Here is a 9,364-nt window from a genome sequence, read left to right on the forward strand (position 1 = left end):
AAAACCAGATTTCTCACACATAGCTCAACCATTTTTAGTGATTTAAAGTTCATTGGAATCAGCAAAGCATAATCTATCATAAGCATGGCATGATTTAACAAATGGTGATGGTCGAAAACTCACTTGATTTTGAAGCAACTAGTGAAACAGTGATGTTTGGATGTTGTAAGCTCGAAACAGTTGCACATTCATGCTCCAAATGATGGATAGTGAAAGGATTTTGGCTCAAGGATACTTGGTTTCACTCCAATCCAGATCTGCCATTAGTGAAGCTCGATGTAGCAGTCATGTAAACAGGCATTACAGTTCAGGAATGGAGCTTGAAAATGCCTCACAAGTGTTGGCAAATGATGGACAAACTAAACCAAGCTCGAGTTCTCTTGAGGTTTTGGCAGAAAAATGCAAAATGATAAAATGGTGTATTTGAGAGAAATCAGTTTTCTGTGTGTAATGTTATGGCTGCTAGGGTTGGAATTGACAGAAAATGTGTTTATATACCTCTGTTTTGCATTGGCTAAGCATGTGTTAGTGGCAAATGAAAACAGAATTTTGCTAATGATAAGTTTTTGCTAATTGGAGCATTTTGGCCTAAGTGCATGGTACATGAGCAAATGCTGCGAAATTTGGGCCTAAACAAATCCAAAACAACATTTCTGAACTATCTCAATTGGCAAAATGTGTTAGAATTGGTTATTTCACAAAATCACTTTTGCACCACACTTGAAATCAATTCATGTAAGTTCAAAAATGCCATTTTGATCCATAAGGTTTTGGTGCATGAGGGTTACATTTTTGGAAAGAGGAGGTCAAATGTGACTTGTTGGAAGAAACCCCACCAAATTTGGCCAAATGGTTTGAGAGATATGGCCTTTTGAAGTTCACAAATTTTTGAAAATGATTTGATCATATCTTGCCAACCATACATGGGAATTGAGAGTTCTTGGACTTTTTGGAAATGGGAGAACAAGATCTTCAACTTTCATGTTGGGCAAAAATTCATTTGAAGCTTGTATCATGATGTAAGTTGAGGATCAAGAAGTTTCCGTTTTTGGCAAATTCCAATTACAGGTCAACTTTCTATTTCTGGAAATTTCTTGTCTGACTTTATTTTCTTCCATGATGGTGTTTGACATGATATATGAAGCTTATATGGACATGAATGAGCTCCTTCAAACCAATTCCCATCATCAAATCACTGATTAAATCCACAGTTGACCAAGTTTGACTTTTCTAGGGTTTTGGATGACTGAAGCACCTCCTGATGAATTCAAACCCTAATTCCTTGAGATCTTGATTCCAAATAATATCACAACATATATGAACTCTTGATTATTGATCATGGTGCCCAAATTCTGCAAGAATGGCCACCATCCACTGCCATGACTGACTTTGACTGATTTTGACCTAATTGGCTGATGATTGCTTCAGCTGCAAGTAACATGGTTAGATGACAATATTTTTTTACTTTTTGGTTAGTAAACATATGAAAGGCAAAGATATACAAATGCAAAGCATGCTTGGTGATCAAGAACCACACTCACAAGGCAAACCACCCACTAGGAGGGAAGCTAGGGCATGCAATGATCCTTGAGGCCATGATATGATATGATATGGGCCATGAGGGATCTTAGGGCCAAAATTGGGGTCTTACACTTGGCCAATGCAAAAGTTGAGGTCCAAGCTCAATGAATTAGGTTTTGGAACTTGAAACAAAGTTTAAGAGGGACTTGATTAGGACATTTGGCATAAAAAATATCTTGAAAATCTTTTAAGGTTAAAATGTTATGGGCTTTGGACCAAATCATAGGTCATTCTTGCCAAAATGTGACCAACCAAGTTGACCTAGAAATGTGACTTTGAGACTCCTTTATTTTTAAGGCACAATTATGGATGTTTGAAGCTCATATGATCATATAGTGATGTAAAATGAGGATTAGAGCTTTGTGGTGTGGTTTTAGACCATGTTCTTAGGTGAATCCAATACCTTGAAAGTTCACAAACCATGACCAAACCAAATTACTTGTAACATGAATTGAATGAGTATTTGAATGGTGAGTTACAGTTGAATTTGACTTTAATTGATGGTAAATGAATGGTGGTGTAATAGGGTGATAAAAATAAGCAAGTCCAATGATCAAAGGATGCCCAAACTAGAGTTTCTTGAATCACAAGTTTCATCAAGAACAATGGTCAGACAAATTAGGGTTTGGTGATGCAAGGGATGTATTGAGATGATTCAAAGGATTGGGGTATGAACATACTTTGTATTTTATGGGTCCTCAATGACATGGTCAAGATTCAAGGTGAACCATTACTTGTACAAGCCAATGAGGTTCAAGAGCTAGGACTGAGGTCCTTGGGTGACCAGATGAAGTTTCATGTGTATTCAAAGGGGGCTCACCATCCAATTTGGGTTTAGAAAGTGAGTGAGATCACTTGAATGATCCTCAAAGCTTGTGGGGATGCTTGAAGATAGAGATTAGGGTCAAAGTTACTTGGGCACACCTCAACATGATCAGTGGGTCTTAAGGCTTCAGAGATGAACCCTATGCCTTTTGTTTGTGGAACATTGTGGATTATTAGGTACAACAATGCTTATGAGATGATATGTCTGAGATGTATGCTTATGAATTAGGGTTATGGAGGATGATGTGGAGGTAAGGTAAATTTGAGGGTATGACATCTATTAATTTCTCTTATTTTAAATATTTGATTATTATTATTTACCATTTAGATATGGTTTGTATTTAGAAACATATTATAGTATTTATAAAATATAATATAGTACTTAAAAATGTATTATGTTTAAAATGACATATATATTTTTGTTGTATTTATAATAAATATTATAGAGTTTTTATTTTAATTTTTGTATAAAAAATAATTATTAAAAAAAGTTCGTTTAAAGTCGAGTAGCGCGAAGCCCGTACAGGCCAGACTCGAGTACTAATTTTTGAGCCTATATTACAATAGAGTTTCTATGGCACGACCTTACAAAGTATGAGACCCATCAAGACCGACTTATTTAAAGTCGGATAGTTCATTTTGACAGCTCTATGACCACATATGTCTATTTATCCAACATGTCTTTTAGGGCCTAATGTACTAGTTCCAACCCTAATCGGTTCCTTAATTTCCTAAAAACTAAAGTACCTGGAAATTCCAAATTAACCATTCTGGTTACATGCCTAACTTTTCCTTAATTCAGGGTTATTAGTGTCTAACTACATGCTTGCTGCAATCTTATGCATTTGACGTTTATGACAGCTGATGTGTCAATTTGTGAATCAATTCTATTCTTTTGGTTAATTGAAAAGGCAGTCTTCATTCAGCTTTTAAGTGGGAAACAACAAAGAGACATTTGAATTAACTTGAAAATTAAAGAGTCACACAAATTTAAATACTTCTAATTCATTATCACTGCAACTAATTTTAAAAGCTTCAACACACCATATTACCAATTTCGACCATTTTCCTTGTTCTTTCCATAAACCCTTCATCTTCTATACTTTATAGTTGTTGCCTCCTTCTTCTTTAACACCATCAATAGACCATGTTTATTTCTTATACGCTTGCTTTGATTAAATCATGCTTCTTTCTTGCTTCAATCTTTATCTAACATTTGGACATCCCTTTTGTTGTTTTAGAATACATAACAATCCAATGGCTCACCCAATAGAAGTTGTCAGGGATATCAATGACTCAAAAGATTTATGGAAGATAGTTGTTCAGTGTAAAGATATGTGGTCAGTGACAAACGCCTCTAATAAAGAGAACTTGGAGATGGTTTTGCTTGACACAAATGGATGAATAATTTGTTTGTTTGATACAATGTTTATTAAAGTTGTTTGTTGCAATCAAAATGTCTTTGTCTTTAATGTCCCGTATTATATTTCATTTGTTAGTGCGACCTGATTCAAGTGATTGTCCCACCGCATTTGGTTTCAAAGTACAAGTCTGAACTTGTTGTTTAAAGTGCCTACATCATGCAAAATTTCAAGGTTTTCAATAATGATTTCTCTTTTAAATCAACCACTCATAGTTTCAAGTTGGTATTATATGGATCAACTTCGGTAAAGAAAACAGAATTGCCCGACATCCCTGTAAACCATCCCAACATACTTGGTTTGGCATCCATACATGAGAGTAGATTTCAATCTAATATGTTACTTGGTAAGTTAGTCTTTAATTTAATGTTGTTTTTATATATATTCCAGACATGTATTTGATTCTTACACAGCTAATGCATTTTATTTTATTTAGATATTGTTGGAAGAGTTACTAAAATAACTCAGACCCAAGTGAATGCTGATAATAACAAAAACAAGGTTGTTTTTACAATAACTGATATGAGGTATGTTATTAGTTTTTCTATGGTTAGAATCAAGTTATTTAGTTTGATTGATTCCTGATTATATATTTACCTTCTTATGTGCCTGGTCATGCATTTTGCTGCAACAAAGGTTTGGCTCAATATACTCTTTGGGGTCAGTTTGCTTTACAGTTTTACAATTATTATAAGAGTCATAAGGAAGATGGTAATGTTATTGTACTTTTGCAGAACACAGGGATAAAGGGGACTCAAGGTATTATTTTTTGCTATTTGTATTATTTACTATGGTATGTCATTTGCTTATACAAAGATTTACCAATTTATTATTAACTACAATTTTCTAATGTACACGTATTGAATGAGATTTTCCCTTGAATGTATCTAACGCATAGAATGACACTAAGTTAACTATAAATGATGTTAACAAAGTTGAGATTAAGAAGCTAAAATAAAGGTAGACTATTTCTAAGACAAGTTCCTCATATTTCTAATTATTGTTAAAATCGAATTCATTCCAACTCTTTAATGATTTTTTTATTTGTTATACATCATAGTCTTCAACGAGAGTTACCTTTGTTATCTTCGTCTATCCTGCAAGTTGAATTGACCCAAAAATCATAATATTATGAGTTTGATAAGTTTATATGGAAAGATAAAATTCTAAGTCTTGCTGAAATCACGAGTCTTCAACATGTAAGGAAACTTTTTATTTATCGTTACTTTATGAATCAATTTCTTCTGTTTGACCTTTAGTACGACTGCACCTACCATACGAGATAACCTGTGTCACCATTTCCAAATTGGACAAATTTGACGTTGGTCAAGCAGGGTAGTATTATGATGGTTGTAGTGAGTGTAAAAAAAGTGTTGCACTTAAAGATGGAAAGTTGAAGTGTTATGCAAATCACGTAATAGCTGAACCGGTCCCAAGGTATGGTGCAGAGCAAAATGTTCTTATTATTAATTGAATAGTTAGAACCATTACGTCATTTCAAGGCCAGGTTCGTCTTTTGGGACAACGATTATGTGAAGTTAATTGGAAAAGTTGTCGTTGAAATTGAAAAGGGAGTTGATAGAGGTAGTTGTTTCTGTTTGTTCAACATATACTATTTATAGCTGAATTTTTATTAAGGTGTTGGTATTAATTCAGGCTGATGAAGATATTCCCCTGGAATTCCCTTATGAACTTGATGCAATATTGACAAAAGAGTTGGCTATTAGAGCTATTTTTCAGCAAAAGTATGTTAGACTTTATGTTATTGGCTTCAAAGACGATGAAGAATCGCGTAGGAAAATAAGGGACAACTTCAAATGTGGAGAGGTAATCTTTGTGGACTTCTTAGTTGGATAACATCATATACTAAATTGTGTTGGCATAACCAATCATAATGTCATATTTTCTTTGCAACATACATTGAAACTTCGAATTTTCAGGCCTTTGCCACTGGAGGAACTTACCAGTTTTTTTGTAAGTCTATTCTTCTATCTATTAGCACAATAAGTACTACCGATAATATTGTATACTCTAATGACCTTTCAAGTAGCCCATATTAGCAATGCAGAACCTGCAGATTTTGTTGCAACGGAATCATGACCCTGTAAGACAAATCCACCATGACAATCACAATGTTGATCATCCAAAATCAGGAAAGAAAGGCAAGTTAACATGACAGATGGGATACTTTTATGACAGAATGCAGGATTAGTTTGACAGGAAAAGGGATTGTGACATAAGCTAAGCACTCTGCAAAAGAAGTTAGACAAACAAATGAATCCAAATTAGATTGTAATCTCACTTTTAAATAACACTAAAATTCATTGTTAACTGACCTTAAACATAAATAGTACTTAGCTCCATGTTCATGGCTCAAGTTGAAGGTTCAACCTACAAAGTGATTTCAACAAACCGCTATAACCAAGCCAAATTGATTCACTAACAAAATAACCTTAGTCCAAAACCAAATCCAAATTTCCAATTGACTCAAACAATTTATCCATAACATAAACTCAATTGATTCTAACAGTGATTAATAGGTGTGGAAATAGATTAACATAGGTTCAAAATAAAATCTAATTCGGTTTCATGTTAATTTCATTCCGAATTTTAATGAGTAGCTAACAGAAATTGCATACATAAACTAGCAAGTCATTCTTAAGTCCAATGGACATGCCACAAGCAATTTGATTTACAAACCTGCAGTTGAATAATTTGTTCCACTCTAATTAACCACACACATATAAAATGAAAGGAAAAACCAAGTTGAATGAGCTGAATTATAACAGGGTATAGGAGATGAGTTCCCTTGCACATTTCTTACCTTTGCAACTAACTCCATTACATTTCAAAGCTAATAACTATCTCATCCATATAATTAAATAACTTGTTATAACTAATTGAAAACCAACAAACAACTAACTGTCCCAAAACAAACTTAACTAACTTATCAAGGCCGTCACAATCCTAACTGAATCTAACCATTTTCTAACAGTGTTACTAACCTATAATCGTTTTACACTAGGGAGAATTAACAGAGTTTGGGATCTGTTAACTTCAATCCCTATATATCCAACAAGGGGCAATCACAATCTCATAGTCTCTCATTTCAGAATCTCTCTTCTCTGAATCTCTAAGCATCTCCCTCATTCTCTCTCTCTCTCAAATAAACCTCACATAGAGCTCTGTTAGGAAGCCATTGGAGCTTCACTTCGAAGCTCCAATTGGGGTTGAGCTAGACTTCATCAAGCACATACAGGCGTCAAGAACAACAAAACACCACCAAAACATATCGAACCAGAGCAGCAACGACATACATGAGACCAGTCACTAAAAAGAAGTAGGAGAAAGAATCGAATAGGAGAATTCGTGTTTACCTTCGTACGATTGCTTCATTCATTTTCACCTTCCTCGAAGCCCAACCTTCGTCAAGGAACGCCTTCACCTTCAGGCTTCATATTCAGAGGTAGGTCAAAATTCTTGATTCATTTTGCTCCAAATTGTTTGCCATCAGGTCGCACAAGGTTAGGGGAATCAAAGCCCTCACTAATTGGACTTTGATTCCTCATAATCTTCATTTAATTTATAAAATGTATATTTAGGGTTCTTGAGTAGTGTGATTCGATCTGGTTGATCTGGAATCAAAGCCCTCACTAATGTATCTTCATTTAATTCCTCATAATCTTCATTTAATTTATAAAATGTATATTTATGCGCAGCCTATGCATTCCTTGTCCAAAATGTATGAATTTCAGCTCTTTGGAAAGATGAGATCAAGAGGAATAACTTTCGTGTTTAACACTTTTCCATTTGGAGTTTGTAACTTGAATAAATTTGAGGTGGAAATTTGGAAATTTTTTGACATATCAAAATTTTTCTAAGTGTCAAGCCATATGTCTTAATATTCCACCTTGCTTAACTTTTTATATGAGCTTCAAATGAGAAACGTGTCATTATCAAAGTTGTAGATCTCTTAAAGACCTTCAAAATGGTCACCAATTTCATGTCATTTGGATTTTAAATGATAGAGTTATGCATTTTTGAAGTTTGGAAAAATCACTTGATTAATGGTATAGGTCAAAAGTGACCTATAATGTAACCTCATATCACATGCTCAAAAAAGTTGAATTAGCTCACACTCCAAACATCAAAGTTGAAGTAGACATATTGAATTTGATTATGCAACTTGGAATTCTTTCATCTCATAAAAATTGAGTAAGTTATGGCCTTAGGAAGTTGACTTTCAAATTAGGGTTTAGACAAAATGACCTATAATGTTTCAACATAGAAAATGATTTTCCAAGAAAAACTAGCTCTAGGTATCAACATGAAATTTGTTTGTAATGTCATGTAGAGTAAGTTTTCTCTTGGAATCATTTCCATATAGTTAAAATTGTAGGAGATAGGGTCTAGGGAGACCCAGTTTTGATCAAATGAATTCATCTGGCCAACCACCATCAACCAACTTGCTAACGTCCAATTCTCTTGACTTTTTAGGATCATGGTAGATCATATATACATAAGATGATTATTTTTGAAGTTTCTCATAAGAAATTTGATCAATTGCTGAGATAGCTTGTTTGAGAAGTTACTCAAGATACCCGGTTAAACTAGGGTTTCCAAGGCAAATCACCCTCAAACTCTTGAAGAAAACTTGATCAATATAACATGTAGAGAACATTGTGATGCTCATAACCATTCTTGAATCAATTCTTGGTTGTGCTCTTTCTTCATGAGGGTCTCAAACCCTAGATGTGAACTTGATAGATCAATGGAGATCATGTCTTTCCTACAAAAGAGTTAGACAAATGCAAAGACATATTTTTGGTATTTTGGTTAGTGAGATGATAAAATACAAGTAAGATATAATCACAAAGTGCTTGGTGATCTCTCCCAAAACAAACCCAATGAAAGAGGGGTAAGGAGAATGCCAAGGTATGATCCCAATGCTAATGCTTATGATAGAACTGCATGCGGGATCTTAGGGTCAATATTGGGGTCTTACAGCTGCCCCTATTTAAGGACATTCTAACTGAGGAGGTGAAGGTTAAAATCTTCATGTTGACTCAGTAGAATCGGCTTAAATAATAACACAGAAACAAATTTTGGTCCCTAAGAGACCTCATGATGCAAATGATATGAATGCAAAAGTCAATGCTCTGTTGGGAAATATTGCCACAAAGGAAAAGAAATCAGAGAGACCGAAAATTTGCGGGAGTATAATGCATTCCATAAGGAAAACTCACTGGGGAGACATAGACTCTGGGGGATAAAGGAGTTATGCGTAGGCCAGGCTACGACTTAAAACTACTGGGGGACTCGAGGAATTCCATTCAAACATGGAAAGGACTCAGTCGGGGAAATAACAACATCTGCAGGGGATACGAGTAATTCAGGATGAAACTGAAATACTCGACTCATGCAGGAAAAGCCATTTCGCTAAGGAAATGCGCACTCAACTCGACTGGGGAAGAAATAAACTTCAGCACAGGAGGAGCAAAAATCTATTATCTACTACTTGTTACCGGGTAAGGAGA

General features: G+C 34.7%; 1 long non-coding RNA gene across 1 annotated transcript; it reads right to left on the reverse strand.

The window, feature by feature from the left end:
- Positions 1–5,647: 5,647 nt before the first annotated feature.
- Positions 5,648–7,614, reverse strand: LOC127126462 (uncharacterized). The gene is made up of 3 exons (XR_007804989.1): positions 7,205–7,614; positions 6,164–6,218; positions 5,648–6,077 (listed from the first exon to the last, which is right to left on the reverse strand). It is a non-coding gene; the product is annotated as an uncharacterized LOC127126462 (long non-coding RNA).
- Between the last annotated feature and the right edge of the window lie 1,750 nt (positions 7,615–9,364).

Source organism: Lathyrus oleraceus, chromosome 3, assembly GCF_024323335.1.
Source record: "Lathyrus oleraceus cultivar Zhongwan6 chromosome 3, CAAS_Psat_ZW6_1.0, whole genome shotgun sequence".
Lineage (NCBI taxonomy): Eukaryota > Viridiplantae > Streptophyta > Magnoliopsida > Fabales > Fabaceae > Lathyrus > Lathyrus oleraceus.